The sequence below is a fragment of the Phocoena sinus genome, chromosome 19, assembly GCF_008692025.1.
Source record: "Phocoena sinus isolate mPhoSin1 chromosome 19, mPhoSin1.pri, whole genome shotgun sequence".
Lineage (NCBI taxonomy): Eukaryota > Metazoa > Chordata > Mammalia > Artiodactyla > Phocoenidae > Phocoena > Phocoena sinus.
In genome coordinates this window covers 51,634,307-51,655,673 of record NC_045781.1, presented here as the reverse complement: position 1 = coordinate 51,655,673, position 21,367 = coordinate 51,634,307, and positions in this window count along the sequence as shown.

Genomic DNA, 21,367 nt, shown 5'->3' with positions numbered 1-21,367 from the left:
TTTTCCTGACTACCTTCCCTTCAACCTCCTTTTCCTTCATGCACTCCCTACGAGAAAATCCTGAATTTCTATTATTGACTTTCCCCCTGAAGAACATCTTTCCCTTTGTTTTCTTATTCCCCTTCCCCAGTTCTTCAATTAGAATGCTCATCTAATGTAATCCATCTACCTCTCATCTCATTTTTTCACAATTCCCATTTTTAAACTTCTCGCTCCAGCAAGCAGTTCCCATCTCTGTGCATTGCACTCAGTAGATATTCTTAGTGTCCTGGGGTTGAGGAAACACTGTTTTATTTCCTGGTCTGTTAGTTTTGTTCAAAGAAGAGAGGACTGAAAGGAGCAATAAGGAAGCCATGCTCTTTATTCCTGATAATTCAGTCCTTTTTCCTGATAATTCAGTCCCAAGGTCTCTGATATACTCATGTATATATTTTTCAAGCTCTCTGATCTACTTAGTTTCAGAATTACTTTCATTGGTAAGTATAACACAGAAAACAGTTAGGTGCACTGAACAAAAGTTAGTTGGTGAGTTACTAACAAAGGCCAGGTGCAGAAAAGAAAACATACAGTCAGTGAGTTACCACAAAGTGAACTCCCATGTAACCCCCAACCAGGCCAGTAAATAGAACACTTCCAGAAGCTTCCACATGGCCATTCCCAATCATTACCCCCACATTGTATGGCCTGAAAAGCCTAAAATATTTACTATCTGGACCTTTACCGAAAAAACTTTCTGATCTCTGTAATAGACTGTTTTTCCTCTCTTGAGTCTTCAAAATATGTTTAACGGTTGAAAACAAAACATTGTTCAAAGTACGTAAATGTAATGTGTAAAATAACCACAACATAAAGTGGGGAGGCTAAAGGGATGTATTCTTACATTCTACTTGAAGTGTTCAAGTATTGATTCTAAGTGGACTCTGAAGTGAGGTGTATAATCCCTAGAGCAACCAATAAAAAAGTATACAAACAGATATAGTAAAATAGCATAATAGATGAATTACTAAAAATCGTTCAAATAATCTAAAAGAGAAAAGGGCAAACAGTGGAATGGAAAACAAATGGAGCAGTCAGAAAACAAATGATATCATTGTAGAATTAAATTCTGATATATCAACGATTACATACCAGTTAATGGAGAGATTGTCAGAATTCTTCAAAAAATGACCAGTGACTTCTACTTTTGGAAAGATGGAATAGATGTACGTTTCCCTTTTCTCTCCATGGAATATAACTGAAAATCCTGGAAATTATATGTACAAACACAAGAAGACTTTGACAGATGGAGTAAATCAGTCAGATTGCCTAGGGACCTTGTGACCCAAGGAATGACATAATTGTAAGTTACCTGGGTTTCTTTTTTGCCTCATCTGTTCTAGACTAGGAACTGAAGAAGCTGGTCACCCAGAAATGCCAATAGGCACAGAAATTTTAAAAAGCACCGAGACAAGCCAACTCTGGAGCCAAAGGACCAGGAAAGGGCCAGCCAACAAGATAGAAACACTTAGAAAATAACCACTCTATTCCAGCCAAACACTAGTAAAGGCCAAGTGGAGAGTATAGACTTCCACTCTCACCTTGCTGTAATGCCCCCAGTCACCACTAGGGTATTGTCAGAGAAGGCTGAGTAGGTAGTTGGTACTTTTCATCCTTCTGGATAACTGCCCCCTGCCGTTTCAGTGAAGTTCATGTGGAGACCCTGGACTGCCACCCCATAATAGCATATGAATAATTCCTTTAAATATAAACAGTTAAAAGAAACCAACAAAAGGCAGAGATCATGAGAGTGGATTAAAATCATGACCTAACTATATGCTATGTGTAACTGACTTCAAGTATAACATAGGTATGTAGGAAATAAAAGGACGGAAGAAGATACATCATGTAAACATTAATCCAAGTAAAGCAAGAGTGGTTATATTAATCTCAGATTAAGTGGACTTCACAGCACAGAAAATTACCAGATATAGAAAGGAAAATTATATAACGATAAAATGGTCAATTCACAAAGAAGTTATAGCAAATCTAAAAAGGTATGCATCAAACAACAGACCTGCAAACTATGTAAAGCAGAAAGTGACAGAATTAAAAGGATAAGTAGACATATCTTCAATGATAGTTGAAGACATCAACACCCCTTTCTCAACAATTGATAGAAGAATCACAGAAAGCTCACCAGGGATAAAGAACTTGACATCACCAACCAACAGAATCTAGTTGACGTTTATAGAACACTCTAACCAACATCAGCAGAATATATATTCTTTTCATGTGCCCACAGAGCATATACCAACATAGAGCACATCCTGGGCCTTAAGACAAACCTCAACAAATTTAAAAGAACTAAAATCAAGCAGAATATGTTCTCCAGTGGCAGTGGAGTCAGTCTAGAAGTCAGTAACAGAAAGATAATAGTAAAATCTCCAAACACTTGGAAAATAACACTTTTCTAAATAATGCACGAGTCACGGAGGGGATCTTAAGTAAATAAATACAGTGAACTGAATGAAAATGAAAATACAACATATCAAAACTATGGGACACAACTGAAGCAGTGATGAGAGGGAAATTTATAGCACTAAATTATTACATTAGAAAAGACAAAACATCTTAAATCAATCATGTGAGCTCTCATATCAAGAACCTAGAAAAACAAGAGGAAAATAATCCCAAAGGAGACAGAAGAGTGTAAATCATAAAAATAAGAACAGAAAAAAAATTTTTAGGAAAAAAAAATAGAGAAAAATCAGAGTTGGTTCTTTGAAAAGATGAATAAAATTGACAAACAGACAAAGATAAAATGGGAGAAAACACAAATTAGCAGCATCAAGAATGAAGCTACATACGTTTCAGAGATAAAAAAGTTAGGGAACAGTATTAACAACTTTGCATACATACAGTTGACAACTTAGATGAAATGGACCAATTCCTTAAAATCACCCACCAAAAAATCTCACCCAGTTTGAAATAGATAATTTGAATACCCCTGTACCAATTTAAGACATTGAAGTTATAATTTGAAAATTCCCCAAAAGAAATCTCCACTGGAGATTCACCAAATAAATCTGCCAAATGTTTGAAGACTAATTAATATGGTTTATACACAGTCTCTTTCAGGAAATAGAAGGGGGAAACCTTCCCAATTCATTTTATGAAGTTAGCATTACCCTGATACCAAAGCCAAATAAAGGCAGTACCAAAAAAAAAAAAGGAAGGAAAGAAAAGTATGGACCAATATCTTTCATGAATGTATATGCAAAACCCTTGACAAGGTATTAGCTAATAGAATTAGCAATTAAAAAGAATTACATACCATTACCAACTGGAGTTTATTCCAGGGATGCAAAGTTGGTTCAAAAATCCGTCAATGTAATCCACTGTATTAACAGGCTAAAGAAGAAAGAAATAATCACGTGATTAATCAGTTGATGCAAAAAAAAGAATTTGACAGAATTCAGTACCCGTTCGTGAACCACTCAGCAAACTAGGAATAAAGGGGAACTTCTATAACGTTATAAAGATCACCTACCAAAAAGCTACAGATAATGTTCTTAATGTTGAAAGATGAATGCTTTTCTCCTAAAATTGGGTGTAAGGAAAGGCTGTCCTCTCTCACTACTCATCTTTAACACAGTGCTGGGCCTGTTAGCCAGGCAATAAAGCAAGGAAAGGAAATAAAAGGCAAACAGATTGGAAATGAAGAAATAAAACTGTCCCTATTTGGAGATAACATGATTGAATGTGTAGAAAATGCCAAGGAATCTATGAAAACAACTTCTAGAAATGAAATTTTAAGCTGTAAATCTAGCAAAACTTGCATAGGACCTATATGCTGAAAACTATAAACTGCCAATTGAAGAAAATGAATATCAAAATAAATGGGGAGATGTCAGTTCTCTCCAAATTGATGTATAGGATTAACACAATTCCTGCCAAAATCCCAGCAAGATGTTTTTTGTAGATATACAGAAGATTATTCTAATATTTGTATTGAAAAGCAAATAAAATATAATAGCTAAAGCAATTTTGAAAAAGAATAAAGTTGGAGGAATCACTATACTCAATTTCAAATACATTAGGTAGCTACAGTAATCAAGACTGTGTGGTGTTGGTAGAGGGATAAACACAGGTCAGTGCAACAGAATAGAGAACCTTGAAATAATCCCACACAAATATATCCAACTGATTTTTGACAAAGGTGCAGAAGCAGTCAGTGGAGGAAGGATAGATTTTTCAATAATCTCTGCTGGAGAAATTGAACATCTATAAACAAAGGAAACAAACCAAACCAAAACAAAACAAAAAAATCCTTGACTTAAGTCTCACACCTTATATACTGATGCACTCAAAATAGATCACAGACTTAAATGTAATGTAAAACTAACAAACTTTAAGAAAAAAACATAACAGAATATCTTTATACTCTAGGGATAGACAAAGAATCCATAAAAGGAAAAATTGATACATTAGACTTCATCAAAGTGAAAAACTTGGCTCTTTGAAGACGCTGTTAAGAGAATGAAAGACAAGCTACAGACTGGGAGCACATATTTGCCCAGCATGTATCTGATGAAGGACTAATATCTAAAATAATTAATTCTCAAAACTGAGCAGTAAAAAAGCCCAAATGATCCAGTTAGAAAAAGGGCAAAAGACATTCCACTAAAAAGGATATACAGATAGCAACTAAGCACATAAAAAGATATTCAACATCATCAGCCATTAGGGAAGTGCAAATTAAAGCCACAATGAGGTAGCATTACACACCTATTGCAATGACTGAAATAAAAAATAGTGACAACACCAAATGCTGACGAGGATGTAGAGAAACTGGATCACTCATCCATCGTGGTTTGATTTTGTGTGGTTTTCCTTGTATTTATCCATATCTTTTGTCCATTTTGGGAAATTCTTATCCTATGTTTTAACAGTTTCCAGTAATTAAAAAAACGTTTTTTTAATGAATGAATAAAGACTATGAGCTTTGTCTAAGGTAATTGACTGAAAAATGTTTCCTCATCATGCTCTGCATGTGTATTTCCATCTAGATAATTATAAAAATGGAAACAAAACAGCACAACTATATATGGTGTTTCCCCATTGTTGCGCCCTAAGTGATATCTGCCTTGTTCTTACTGTCAGAATTGACTGATTGTCATATAGGATATGTTAGGCTAATTTTGCTGTAAGTTTTATTTTTTAATTAAACCTGTGCGAGGATGTAAGCAGTGAAATATCCTCTCCAGACCTTTAAAAACTGAGGATAATGGGTATTGGGTGATGGAGAAGTCTGTGGCCCTTCTATTAGCACTTAATAATTTCTCACCTCTCATTTTTCATTAGCTGGGCATAGTTTTCCAAGCACTTTGATATTCCCTTTCTCAGTTGCCCTCACAACGACTCCTTGAGCTTGGCAAGCTTGCAGAGATAGTCTCTGAGGCTAAGAAGCCTATTGACAGATAAGGGTCCAGAGTGGTAAATCTCATTTCAGAGCTGTCTGGAACTTCCCAGGATGGCTCTGAGTCTGTATTTGAGTGCCTGTTTTATACTCATCAGGTTACCTAGCTCCAAAATATCACAGTCCTTCCATGGACACAATAAGTGGTCCAGCCAAAAACAAAGTTGTCTTCCTTGTCTTCCTTTTATGGTGTTACGCCAACTGCATACAAGAGAGAAGACTTTGTTATCTGTTTGGAAAGAGGGAGGGTTCTCATCTCCCTCCCAGTTGACTGATGCTTCCTAACAGCCCACCAGCCATCTCAGAAAGAGCCCTCCTGTAAATATTTTGGTCGACCGCTTCTCTTGCAGCTGACTCAGGAATTGAGATGGGTAGTCTGCGGATCCTAGAATCAGTCTGGAGATGGTGATGAGATTGCCAAGTGGAATTGCCGTAAGCCTTGACTAGCAAGAAGCAGCTTACCTTGTGGAATCTCGGGCCTTTCTTCTGACCACTTTAGGGACTAAGAGGACAAGGTAAGCGAGGAAGCACAATGGTGGGGACTGAGGCACATGTTGGGAAGGCAAAACGATGGAGACAATGTATGAAGCTTCAGAGTCCTTCTTGAGCTAAATCATACTCACGTGGGGCAATTGTTCCTTCAAAAATATCGCTGGAGGAGTTGAACCAGAAACATGGGAATTGCAGGGAATGCATGGGAATGCAGTAAATAAAATAGGAATATCCCCTGCTTTCATAGCACCTACTGCCTAGCGGGGATGTACTTCATAAACAAGTAATTACACAACTATACATCAGGGTTCTTTGTGGGAGAAGAACAGGTTGCAATTGGGGCACATAAGAGGTCATCTTGACCTGGTGTCAGGGGGTCCTGGAAGGATTCCTGGAATTAAGGGTATCTAAGCCGAGTCATAAAGGAAGATCAGACACTTGTTAGGTGAACACATGTGGAGGTAGAGTAGAGGGAAAAGAGTGGGCAAGGAAACGAAGATGTTTCAAAGAACTAAGATTATTGCAGTTTGGTATGACTTTAGCTGTGGCTTTAGCATACAGAATGGGGAAAAGAGGTCTCTAGGCAAAACCTAGTATTACTTTGAAAAACTGGGTCGAAGTGCTTAACCTGAAATGTAGAGAATCGCCATGAATGAGCCACTGGCTCCCCACTGTCTACTAGTGTGTTTATGTAGGAACACTGAGTTCATATATGCAGGCAAGATGGTGCAGGTTAACTCAAGATTTCTATGAGTACGTTTTGCCTTGCCTGGCAAGTTGTGAAATCTGTCCTCTCACTGAGGCAGACAGCGCCCTCCCGTGGCAGTGAAGGTGAGAGCTCCATCTGCTATAAGGACGGTGCATTTTTGCGCATTCCCCTCTGAGGTCACAGTCAGTTGAGAGTCGGTAGAGTCTGCTGAAATTCTGGAACCAAGTAAGACAAAGAGAGTGCTAGTCCTTATGGAGAGCTGACTTATTATCTAAATGTTAATCCTTTTAATATACCTCCAAAGCAGTCTCCTGGTTGAGAAAAACTACCAAAAAATAATGGAGGAGAGAATGAGGACTATAAAAAATGGGAAATGTTCTGTCATTTCCCTTTCAACCCCCGCCCCCCCAGAACACTGATTTAGCTTTGGATGGTGGAAGGGAATTGTAAGTGGATCTACTGGTGTAAACAATTTTAACAATAGAAAGTTAATTTCTTCTCAACTCTTCTAAACGTTGGAATAAGACTTTGACGTGTTACCAAATAGCCAGTCTGTTTAGGTGCTTACCTGTCTGGGATCAAGACAGAATAAAAAGAGGTGTGTGTCTGGGGGAGGGGACAGCTGTGGGTCATGTCATAATGTCCCAGGACACACCCAATTCCCCTTCCCCCTACAGGGGGAAAATTGGGATCCCACTCTACCCAAACATGTTGTGATTTTGAGCATATTAAATTTTATTTAGTTATTCTACAGAAACCTCAAGATTTAAGAAGGTGCCCAATGGTGTGGATAGAATTGCTTTAAATGACATAAGAGCTGGAACGCAGTAGTTACTTTTCTTTCTGCCTAAATAGGAAGAACGGCTGAGTCGGGGGAAGTGACCCTGTGGTGCTTTTCAGAATCCTCTAGGTGGCGCTGCTGCAATAGCTATTGGCCAGAAAATTTTTAAGCACTTAAGTAGCAAACCAAAACTTAACTTATTGAATGTCTTATATTCATGGTTAATTGCTAATATGATCCTGCTGATAATTTATACCATCACATTTACATAATAGTCTCCTAAGAGTGAGCCTATACACATAAATTCCACAACCGAGTAATTTCAAGGGTTGGAATACATGTACTTCTCTGGTTATTATTTCATAAAATTATGGACTTTCGCATGTAGCTGAATTCTTCCACACACGTTAAAACTGGCTGCAGGATTAGCTCTTGTGACCTCTACTTGTGTTGGACAGTGTAGGACAGTGCCTTGTGCACAGTAGGTGCTAAATTAACATTTATCAGAGGAATTGATTCTATTTTGTTTTTCCCCTTTCACTACAAATTGGAGATGAGGTGACTACCTGAATTAAGTTTTGTGCAGCCCTGGTCAGACACTTGCTAGTAAAAAGGCTGGGAGGCCATTTTTCCTTTATTTCTGAAAATGGCCTGAGGTGGATATATATATATATATATATATATATATATATATATATATATATATATAAAAGAAATCACTTCTTCATTTTAAAAGTAAATTCATTTTCAGGTTGGTTCCATTGAAATGCAGGAATGGTATGAAAAATTGTGTTTGATAATCGCTCGAATCTTAATCAAGATTTTATTAAAATCAATATTTGATATGCTGCTCAATTTAATTAAACTAAACCATAGAGAAATGAGTGATAAATGGGCTTGAAAATCAATCACGGGATAAGGTATGTTTCTTTTACTTAGTTTAACCTATGAAATGTTGGGTTACGCAATCGCTGTGACGACAAAAGGAACAACAACAAAAATCTCCGCTTTTATTTATACAATATGGACAACTAATATGAATGAGCAGGTACTCTGTGCCAGGCACTGTGCTAAACCTTGTGTACTAAGTTTCTTAATTTATTTTGGAACAAAATCCTACGAGGTCTGTCTCCTCAGTTGAGCCAGCGTGCGTGTCCCAGGTCACTCAGCCGGTAAAATGACAGAGGTGGATTTTAACACAGTGATCCAGCTTTTCCCACTCCCTTAAACTGCTCACAAGGAGGAAGAAAAAATATAATTTGACTGTGGTTAATTTTAGAGAAGGTCAGTGGTGGTCATTTTCTTCCTAGAAGAAGTGTTGCTTTTAAGGCTAGTGATAGAAGAGAAGTGGGGGGCAAAAAGCCAAATCAGAAGGTCTCAGCGTTGACTTAGCAGCTCTGAGTCCCGTGGACTGGAGGAAAGAAAAAAGGTTTTTCTTTTTCTGGACAGACACAGAATATGGTTATTTACTATATAATTTATGCTTATTGAGAGTGGCAGAGATTTACGGCTTTAGTAAAAATGTGTTCTAATTGGGATTAGCTAATGAAAAAGTGGTGGCACTGCAGAGGCAAAGTTGGAAAATGGGATTTCAGTGGAGGTGCTTCTTCTCTCATGGGAGGCCAACAAAAGGGCTAGTGTCACGCACTGGGGCGAGAATCATACTTTTAATTAGGCCTTCAGAGTTTGTGCCTGCACGCTTGGCTCTAAGCGTTCTTAGTCGTCCAAAGAATCGGCTCGAGGAAACTAAAGATAGTCTTGTTAAGTACCATCGGCAAAGAGAACGAAACTGCAGCTTCCTGAAAAACCTCCCTCATTTTTATTCAGTGCTTGCTCGATGGGATGGAAATTAAAAATCAACAATAGTCACAACCACACAACTGTTACGACTTCCCTGCTCTAGGCTGAGGATAATTTTTCTTTCAAGTCACGCTTCCCAAACGACGGTCATTCATGTATCACATGCACAGTTTTTGACGTCTCCCTGTACCTCTCGTGTTACTTAATATTTTCACTGAAAATGGTTTGTTTTTAAAAACTGAAATCCAATACACTTATTTTAGAAGGAAGCTTTGTGTCACGACCGCGAGTGGGAAGCCAGTGTTACGTTTTCTAAGAAGGATAAGAGTGAAAAGGTATACAGTTAAGTCAAAACACTGTTATCAAATTTTAACTCCCGGGGAGTATCCAGAGGTCATAAAGACATACTTGTACCAAACTGAGACTTCCTCTTTTATTATATCTGAGGAATAAGAAAAGATTTGAAAAGGGCATGATTTTTTCATTATGCGAATCAATTTTAAACAACAAAGTGTCTATGTAACACCTAAAATCAAGTTTCCCACCAGAGGTGCGTCCTCCAGCCTTTGTGATCAACAGCCCATGAAACTTTGTCTGCTGCTCACGTGAGCCTTTGCCCCCCTTTCTTTACTTCCCGTCTTCCTCCCAATAACATTTGAACCTTGCTCCCCACCCATCTAATTCCACTTTCCTTATTTCTAAACATTTAGAGAATCCTGTCAAGTGAACACACTCAGGATGGGAGGCAGATTACAAAATTAATGGTTCCCATTGTTGGTTAACACTTCTTTTCTCCATATATGATGTTTGAGATAATTTTTCTCTAACCGATGTGGCAAGTTTCCAATAATAGTAAAGTAAATGTAACGAAAAATATGTCTCGTTACCACTCCTGACTTCATGTACCCAGTTCCCTCTTCCACTGATGACAGAGGCAATCACTGTCATCATGTTTTCTGTGTTCTTCCAGAGGTATCCTGCATCCATGCAAGTTTACTTGAACCTGTATTCCTCTCCTTAAATGTCACACAGATGGAAGCACACTCTACATGTAAATGTAGAATGCTACATTTTATTTATAAACCCAACAATGTGTTTTGGATGTAGTTTCATATTAGTATGTATAGCCCTAGCGCAGTCTTTTGAATACTGCATAGAAGGACTCTATGCACGTAACTAATCCCCTTTCTATGGGCACTTGGATCATTACTTTTTCTTCTGCAAACAATACTGTAATATCCTTGCATAATTCTTTTTGGGCCCATGATGACCATTAAGAAATAAATCTAATGCTGGGCAGTATTCATTCAAATGGATGGAGTTCTAATTATAATAATTAGAGAGGGCAAACATAGTCATATTTCTTTCATGAGGATTGGCTTTCTCTTCTCTTTCCTTACCCATAATATATCAATAAATTTGTCTCTGCTCTGGTGTCCTGCACAGCATGAAGCATCCTGATTTGCAGATGCAAATCTGCAAATTTTTTGTGGGTTCTATGTTATGTTTGTTGCATTTGTCTAATACTATTTAATTCTTCCTTGTCATGATCACATTTGAAATTAGTCCTGTGGTTTTGTGCTCAATGGCTGTCTCTCAGGGGATGACAAACTCCGTGAAGCCAGGGGATGTTGAAAAATCCTAAACTTCTGACCTTAGGGAAAATAAGTGCCACATAATTTTAATAGCAAATAGATACACATTCCTAGTGCAGCCTGAATGGGAAATAGGAAGGAAAACAAAAAGAAAGGGAAAACAACCCATGAGAGTTGGGATTGCTATTTCTGATGAAGCTGGAATTGGGAAATACCAGGAGTCTCATAGGAAATCTTATCTCACCAGAAGACGATCCTGTCCTCTCGGCCAAAGAGCGGGTATGTATTTCTGTGTATATAATACTTGCAGACCCTAGACAGGGGGCCGGTCTTCCTTCTGGCTTAGCCTGCCATTTATTATCATTCACAAGGTGGTGTTAGATGCTCAGCTTTTAAAAGAAGTGGCTTTTCAGCAGTATTTTTACCCTTGAGAGTGTATAGAGAGAGCTCTGTGTTGTATGTTAATCAGAGCTTTCACAACTCGCTTTGAATGGTATTCGAAATGTGTCTGGGAGTATGGTGAATGAAATATGCCCAAAGTGTGCTCTATTATTTATTACTCAGGAGTCTTTCCATCTGAGACTTAGGCTGAAATTAAAGGAACCAAATACCTACCTTTAATAGTGCTCCCTATGTACCCTTCACCCCCAAAAGGGTTCCAGGATTTGATACCTCTTAAGAGTCAGTTTGTATCTAAAGTTGTACTAAAATTTGTATTTTTAAATTCCCCAGTCTTTCTGTACATGTGTAGACCTCAGAGCACACAGTGCTATGAAAACATTTAGCAACCATGCCTGGGAGCTGTTCCTTCTAGAACCACTTCCCTCCCTTTTCCCAGATGGCAATTCTTACTCATCCTACAAAACCTGGTTCAAATGTCACTTCCTCCTCTGCCCTCCCTGATGGTTCCAGGCAGTGAGTCACCCCTTTCTCTGCTCTCCCACCATCCTTTTTATATACCTCGATCACATGCCTTCTCAGTGGGGCCGATATTGTCCCCAAGGGGGCAAAAATTCATTCTTTATTCTTTTAATGTATAAAGCACAGATATGCATACAATACATAAAAAATGTACTGTATATAAAATTTCATGGTGGGAGGAGATTAGGAAAAAGCTATCTAAAAATACTTGACTTGGCACTTCGCTGGCGGCCCAGTGGTTAGGACTCCACGCCTCCACTGTAGGGGGCTCGGGTCCCATCCTTGGTTGGGGAACTAAGATCCTGCATGCTGCAAGTCGCAGCCAAAAAAACAAACGAAAGAGAAATCTTGACTTTAGAGTGGAGATCATGGAAAAAGGTTGAGAAACTGCTTTCTCATAACACTTGCTTCTTCTGAGACAGTCATTAGTTTGTATTGTACTGTGTATCTCTTACAAGTTAGAAAACCCTGGCTCTGAAACCCAGCCTCTAGCATAGTCCTTGCACTTATTGGCATTCACTATTTATTTACCTGAAGAAATAGATGATGTTGAGATGCTTGCTTCTAAACATGGCTGCTCCACACCAGAAACTCCTGTAAAACTCATTCTTAATGCCAATATCTAGGACCTACCTCCAGATCTAGAGTAGGACCTGGTGGCTCTAGAGTAGGACCTGGTGGCTCTGGAGTAGGACTTGGGAATATGTATTTTAAAATGCTACTCTGGTGATTGAATTTGCGAACTATCGCGCCAGCCCAAGAATCACTTTCCTTTTCTTTCGCAAGGGTTTCCATTTATAAAAAGAAAAACCAGAATAGATGTGGGTGAGATTTTAGACTGCAGGATTCTGTGAATGTGGCAGACATTGTGGGCTGGCTCAACACCAGGGGAGCCCCGGGCAGGGTTTCTTTTGGTAGCCTCTGAACAACATGGACAGATACAAAAAATTAAATGGTTTGGGCACTGCATGAATGTCCAGAGTGCTGGTTGATGGAAGTGCTGGTGATTTTTAGTGGCATGACCTGAACTCTTTCTCTACTCCTGTCCTGGGAAAGAATGTTTCCTGGAAAAAAAAAAAAAAAATCAATAATTTGAATGACACAATGGGAGACACACTTATCAGATCCATGGATGACACCCACTAAAGAGGAATAACAAATGCATAGACGAACGGATCTTTAACAACCTCCCAGTAGGTTAGAACCAAGGTTCTCAATCCTCTCAGGCCCAATGCCCTCTTTAGAGAAAATATTTTGTAATGCCACTTTTGTTACTGTGAAAGGAATGTCATAGATGACATAAGCTACCTACATATGTAATTCCCAAACATCATTGTGATGCCATGAGCGTAATATTAAGAGAGATAAAAGGGCAGTAATTTTAGAATAAAACAATACTAGGAGACAAAATGTACTACAATCAGCTCTGCCATCATACTTGTTTTGAAAACGTGAGTGTGTTCCAGTGTGACTGCGATATGAGGGGGCGATTTGAACACTTCTGTTGGCTTATGTGCGGTTTCATCCATGAGAAACACAAGGGGAACACAGAAAACCACACCCTAGTGAGTTCATCCCATAGCATACACAAAACTCGAGGATGCACATGACCCAAACATCAACCAGCACCTCAGTTCACCTCGAGTTGGAAGCCACATCGACCCAAATCTGGTGTTAACAGCTCACCTTCCCATCCAGACAACCCTCCCTCCTCCACAGTAACACAAGCTGCAGCTCTTCCACTGCCCAGACTCATACAAGCAAAGCTCAGGTCTCTTCCAAGGTGACATGCCACTTCTATGGTAGTACTTATGTATCCCTTGACCATTTAACACGTGTAAAACTGCCACCATATTTATTAGGTTCTTTTATTTAATGTGTTGCTATTGAAGTATAAAACTGCCATCATATTTATTAGGTTCTTTTATTTAATGTGTTGCTATTGAAGTATCTGACCATTGTGGTCCTCATTACCCCCCTACCCCGTAGGCCCTGTGGTTTTTATCATGCAAATTTGTGTAGTGAGGTGACTTTTTAGGAATGCATATATTGTGTTGTGTCAGCACTGGACTCCGATGCTTGCCTCTGATATAATGAATTAGTTTGGATTTAACAGATGTGAGACACTCTTCAACTGAATAGTGTTGATACTTTTTTTTTCTATTGGACATTTTGAAATCAGGGTGAAATAAGTATATTAGCACACATGCATAGCATTGCCTTACTGTAGCAGCTCAGGTGCAGTCGAACTATGCTGGTAACTCAGATACCAGTAGGGGCGTTGTTATAAAAGACGTGATTTTCTAAAATAGTGAGTAAATTATAAAGTTCCGAACAAAGCAAAGCATATCTCTCCCTTGATTTACACAGTAGTTACTTTCCTGGAAAATTAACTTACATGAAACCCATGCAAAAAACCCACTGTATTTATAAGTGAAACGGAATTTGATTCTGTCCAGATTTGTATAAGCGTATTTTTTCATCTGTAGGAATGGCATGGGAGAAGTGAGACAGTTCTCTTAACCTCTATGAGACGTACAAGCCCCTGCCCAGTAAATAACTGTAGTGCCCCTCCCCATCATGTGACAACCCAAACTGTCCCCGCAAATTTCCAACATGCCCTCTGGTGAACCACTGGGCTATTGCAGTGGACTTAGGATAAGCTATAATTAGGATCAATGTAAATTCTTCAGTTAGGCTGAGAAAATAACTGTACAGAAAACAGAATGGAGAAAAATGACTTAGCCCAAGAAGGGATAAGAAAAGTGCAGAGATGTTTGTTGACAGTAAGTGAAACATGAGTAACTAGTTTCATGTGACCTAATATATTTGGGCACAATAACTAGACCAGTGCTGTTCAGTAGAAACACAACGTGAATACATACGTAATGTCAAGTTCTCTAGTAGCCACATTTTAAAAAAAGGTAAGAAACAGATGAAATTAACTTTATGAATATATTTTATTTAACCCAACATACCCTCCAAAATATTTTTTCAAGGTGTAATCAATCGATATAGAAAGTATATTAATGAGATATTTTAAATATTTTTAATACTAAGTCTTTAATACTGTATTTTACACTTAGAGCACGTCTCACATTCCAAGTGTTTGAAGATTCTGTACCACTACCAGCTAAGTCTTACTGGGTTGTCACAATGCTTAAATGTTAAAACTTGATTTCTGTATTTTCTAGGATGCTATTGAGGGCAAGTTGAAAATCCCCAACACAAACTACCTCAAACAGTGAGAACATTTATTCTCTTACTTAAGAGTTAGGGTGCGCCTAGGATTGGTTGATTCAGCAGTTCATGACGTCATCCAGGATGTGGGTTCTTTCTGTCTTCCAGTTCCAACTTTCTTGGGCTGGCACTCCTCTCGGTTGTAAAATGCCATCCAGGAGCAAGATGGCAGTTCACACTTCCTTGTTTGTGTCCAAGAGGAGGGATGAAGACACTTCTCCCTCAGACTTGAAATATTCATTCTTTCCTTCAGTCTTACTGGGCCCAAATGCCATGTCCCAATTGGCTTACACAAATCGTCTGGGTCAGACTATTGGATATTCTTTTATCAGATGCAAGGATGCCTTTGGGTATTTCCTCTTCATTTTACTCACCATAAGAGACACCATTTCTTATTGTCTTTACTTGATTTCTTTGCTCACTTACTGTACCTCGGTGTCTCTGGAAGTGGTTGAGTTTGTGACCTCTTCATAAAACCTGGGATCCAATAATTTTGGGCCAAGCCATACATGCAACATTGCGTATAATTTTGATTTAAGAGGATATTAAAAAATGGAGTAGGTTTAAAGGAGACAGCTAAGGTGACAAAGAGAATTGAAATCATATTTTATGAGGAATTTTGAAGGGAATGGAGGTGTAAACCCATGAGAAATAGAGAGCTGGTGGGCGGGAATACAGCATTTTAACATGTCTTAGGGATGACGGTAGGTCTGTTTGTAACAGTTCTGTGCTCCCATCAATTTAGCTGCCTCTAATTTGTTCTGGAACTGCAAGCCAGATAATTAAGCCTGTTAGAATAACATGTACTATGAGAACAAATAGGCTGTGATTGAGAGGCTGAGGTGCTTGCCTAAGAATAAAGCATTTAAGCATCAATCCGTGAACTTGGTTGTCCCTCATCCACCTCTCTCATCTCATTCTTTTTTGATATGCTTGAGGCCTTGATCTGAGTTCTGGCTAGGTAATATGATTTATCATTTTATGCATGTGCTAATAAATTTATGAATGATCACTAGTAAATAATACTAATTAATCTTTATTGATGCTCTGAGGTAAGTACTACTTTATCTGCATTATCTTCTTAAATTCTCCCAAACCCTATGAGGTAGGCAGATACTGTTTGTATCTCTATTATACAGGTGAGGAAACTGAGGCTCAGGGAGAGAAATAAACTTGCCTAAAGTCATAGAACCAGTAAGTCACAGAGCTGGGATCCGTACCAGAACTGTCCAGTGTCAGAGCCCATGATTTTAAATATCCCCCAAGGGGTGTTTGGGGAATGCTCTGTCCTTGACATACAAGATATTATTGATAGGAAGAGCAAGGAGTCTTCCCAGTTCCCTATTGATGCCAGTGGGACACACGCAGAGACAGAAGGGTCATGATTTTGACCTGATGTGGCTTTTTTTTTTTTAATACTTTCGGGGTGGCCTGCCCCTCTCAGGATTGTGCAGAATTCTTCTACCAGGAAGGAGATTTTTCAGTTCATTTTGCTGCTCACACCTTTCTCCGCTCTTGCCTGACTCCGCCTCTTGGAGGACTGTGTGCCCCTCACAGAGTCGTGCATATCGTGGAGGCTGGTCCATATTTAGGACATCACACTTTATCTGAGGGCAGTGGGATGCCATTAACACATTTTTGAGAAGGGGAGCACTGAGATCAGCTTTATAGTTTTTAAGGATTGCTCCGACCTCTTTTGGGGAGATGGGGGAGAGGCCGATAGAGTTCAAGAGCCCCTCTTTCCCAGGGAATATTTCTCCATCAACTCCAAGCTTCAGCCCTGCTCCACAACACACTTTAGTCACCTACATCAAATGTCAGGGAGATGGAGGGAACGTGCTCAGATAAGGGGGCATAAATCAACCAGCCAGTGCATTTCCCTGGGGTACTCCTGACCTTTTGTGTCTCTGCCCATAAGCCCTGAAGGACCCAGGCTCTAACAGCTATTTGGACCATTGATGACCAAATGAATTCCCAAATTATATAAAAACTAGGGGGGAATTAGAAATCCTTCTAGGACAAAGGGAGTGTAGGCCATTGCCATTTTCTGGAAGGAAGTTCAGGATAGAGGGCTGAAATATTCCTCAACTCCAGAGCAGTTCTAACAGCAAACATTGACCATGCCCTTAGTATGGGCCATGCATTGTACAGAGCATGTTCATGAATTCTTATACTTCACTCCTGCCACAAACATCTAGAGTATTCTTATTCCCATTTGGCAGATGAGAACATTGTGGCCTCAAGAGGTCAACTGACATTCTCAAGGTCACTTGATAGCAAATGGTGGAGTCTAATTCAAACCCAAGCTGTCTGTCTCCAGAGCCAACAGTTTACACCCTAATGACTCTGGATTCCCTGATGTTTAATTCAAGAAAGCTGAGATTGTCCCCTTCCACAAAACAATTGATGCCATACAATGAAACGCATAACAAGGCTGAGTCCTGCCTAACTGCTCTGTAGCACTGCCCAAGTGTCACGTGATCCTCATCACATACAACATAGATATACCTATCAATATATAATCTCAACATTCCAATGTGAGGTGTGCCATCAGGCAGTACACAGTCAATTGTCAAGCAGATGGCCCTAGCAATTGAGTGTTAAACCATCTCTACAAGGTATAAATAAATAACAACATGGAAAGAAAGAAATTTGCTAGATGCAAGATGCCAGCTGTAATTTCAAGAAAATGTTGATTGCATGCTTCAGGAACTATTTCACAAAGCCTAGCTCCAGTACAGATTTTCCTTGTAAGGTAGCATGAAAAAGAAAGAGAAATTTTTATTTTTACTTGGTGTTTATTGTTTCTTCGTCAGCAGCTGTGCCAACTTGGTGTTGATTATGCAGAGAAGAATTATTTTGATTATTGACAGTTGGCATTCTTCTCATAATTTGGAGTTCTTCATCTCAGAATTGTTTCCTCACCTCCTCTCCTGTCTGCACATGAATAAAAATCTAAAAGCACTTGCCAGGATCCTTACCCAAAGCAGCTGTTAAGAGGAACGTAGTTGAAAGTTCAGATGCAATTTGATGTTAAACTCTCCGTGCCGTTCATTCCTTTCTCTGAGCATCACTTCAGAGCAATGGAGCCTGTGGGGTTCATCACAAGTGTCTGAAAGGCCTCTCACAAGGAAGCCACACTCTTGTGGATTGCCTTTCCCCTGCGCTTTTGTCTGCTAGCTGGATGCCCCATCTTTCTTAGCCACGTCCATTCAAAACTCTATGCCAGCCGATTACTGGTTAGGATTGGCTGAAATGAATAGTCTCTGCTACTCTCCATATTTTTTCTTAGAGAAAGACTGCTTGGGGCTTCCCTGGTGGCACAGTGGTTAAGAATCCGCCTGCCAATGCAGGGGACATGGGTTCGAGCCCTGGTCCGGGAAGATCCTACATGCCGCAGAGTAACTAAGCCCGGGTGCCACAACTACTGAGCCTGCGCTCTAGAGCCCGCGAACCACAACTACTGAAGCCCGTGCGCCTAGAGCCTGTGCTCCGCAACAAGAGAAGCCACCGCAATGAGAAGCCTGTGCACCACAATGAAGAATAGACCCCACTCACCACAACTAGAGAAAGCCCGCGTGCAGCAACGAAGAACCAATGCAGCCAAAAATAAATAAATAAATAAATTTATTAAGAAAAAGACTGCTTGAAAAACAAAAATGATCTAAAGAACCCCTTCCAGATAATTTTCATATGGTACTTGTAACAGATTCCTTTGGTGTCCTGTGTCACACCCCCTGGCCTACCTCTATTTCAGGCTGAAGTAAGACACACCTCAAATGGCAGAATCCCACCTCCTGCTCTCTCTTCCTGGGGGGAGTTAACACCCCAGAGGATAATGACCCCTCCTATAAAGGGGTCAGAAGCCAGTGGAAAATGACCCAGCTTCTCCTCCTGCAGGTGGGCAGATCTGAGAGGCATTTTATCTGCTTCTCAGAGATCCTGGCAGAATCAAACATGTTGTCTGCAGCAGTAACCCCAATGTACTTCCTTATGTTGGCTTTTCCTATTTCCCTGGATCACCTCCTACGTAGGCACATGCATCCAAATCCTTGTCTCAGGCTCTGCTTTTGGGGAAACAGAAAATAAAACATTTTTGTAAAAGTTTTTTCCCACTGAATTTGTTTCACTTTTCTCCTCTCCCTGTTCTTATCCGTTTCTTTTGTTTTGGAGTAAGTAATAGAGTCTATTCTTTTAAAAAATATAGGAGTTATGTAGATGCATTAAAAATCTCTCTCTCTATATATGTATTTTAATATATGTGTAAATGTATGTGTATATTTTTAATTTTTTATTCATCCATATCTATATCTATATATCTCTATCTATCTATCTATTTATCTGTCTATCTAGATATATAATGTGAAAGTCATCTCTTTGTGGAGAAAGTACATCATGGACAGAAGTCAGTCGTGGGTCAGTCAGACCTGTGGTTGAATTGTGGCCCAGCAGCAGTCAAGTCTTGTGAACTCAGGATGGTGATTTACCCTCCCTAGGCCTTAGTTCCAGCTCCCATAAACTAGAGGGAGCATATTTACAGGGTTGTTATGAATATTAATTGACATTGTGTATGTGTAACACACTAGCATGGTTCTGAACATTTAGCAGGCACTTAGCATAGTTCAGTGATCATTATAAAAACCAAAACAAAGCAAATTTCTCCGCCAAGCTGACATGCTCCCCCTACTTCCTGGGGAGGGATGGGATGGGGCCAGGGAGGAAACCATTGTGTCTGCTGTGCATCTTTCCAAAACTTTTTCTGTGTTTGTACAAACTTTAAAAAAAAATGCCTATGTATATGCACCTTTGTATAGCTTACTTTCTTTCTCTTTTATGCATGTGGGACCATAGTGTACATGCTCTTCTGCAATTTGCTGTTTTAAAATTTAATACCATACCGTGGACACTCTCCTCTGTTAGAATATTTATATCTATTGCATCAAAAAGTGGCTACGTGGCATTCTTCTGCATGAATGAGCCCACTTGTGACAGTTTATTTTATGTGTCAACTTGACTGGGCCACGGGGTGCTTAGATATTTGGTCAAACATTATTTTGGATGTTTCTGTGAGGGTGTTTTTGCCTGAGTTTAACATTTAAATAGATAGACCGAGTAAAGCAGATTGCCCTCCTTCATGTGGGTGGGCCTCATCCAATCTGTTGAAGGCCTGAATAGAACAAAAGCCTGACCGTCTCCTGAGGAGGGGAGAATTTCCTCCTGCCTGACTGCCTTCAAGATGAGACATCAATTGTTTTTCCTGCCTCTGAACTCAAACTCAAACATTTTTCCTGGGTCTTGAGCCTGCTGGCCTTTGGGCTGGAGCTACACCATCAGCTCTGTTGGGTCTCCAGCTTGCTGACTGCAGACCTTGGGACTTGTCCTTCATAACTGCATGAGCCAATTCCTTATAATCCCCCCCATCTATGTATCTATATCCATATCTATACATAGACACAAATTAATACGGGAAACATTCATACATTATATAATTAATTAACAGGGGAAAGGGCAAAGCAATGGTATATTAGTCAGGCTTCTCCAGAGAAACAGAACCAGTATGTACATATATGTATGAGGGAGGCTGGTGAGATGAACACGGTCCTGTCATGGAGACTCTTTGACTTTCTTAATTCACCAGAGACTTCTCCATTCCCACCAGCACCTTTAAATAGATCAGCTTTCTTGAGTTCAGTCTTCCTTCTTGATTTCCAGGCTCACAGCCTACTGTTTAAGGATACAGTCCCCAAGGATGTTGTGATGATATGGTGTAGAGTTGCTCTCAGGAGGATAACAGTCCTGGTTCCAAGGCTGACCCAGGGGAGCTGTTAGAATAGTGCTCTCTGGAAGTTCCTGTGCCTTCTCTGAAGATATTAGACAGCTAAGAGTCAGATAAATTTGCATAATCTCTTAGCAATATCCAAGTCCTTCAACATAGTGTTTCTGAAGGCTGTAGGCAGACTACCCAAAGCCAGAATTCTGTCTGTGATTTTACCTCAGAAGCACTTGGTCCTGGATGTATTTCATGTCCAGGATCAGCAATAGCCCTGAGCATGGAGCTCTCCAGCTCCAAGGAAGGCAGAGCTTAAAAGGGGACCATGTGCACTTTAGGATTTCCCAGCTCCTCTCCTACCTGGAAGTAAAAGAAGATTCCTCATGTTGGATGCTCTGAACTGAGGGTCTCCAGGATGGAGCAGACTCTCCTCTGTTGAGTGGCCCTATTTTGATCTACAAAGCCCAGCATGAGCTGCTATGGCTCTCAGGAACCAGCTATTCACACAAGCCCTTCCTCTTGAAGGCCACGAGAATAAAGAAAGGATAATACTGAAAGAGTCAGTTGTCAGGTGTCAGGCATCTGTTCTATTCCATTCTCC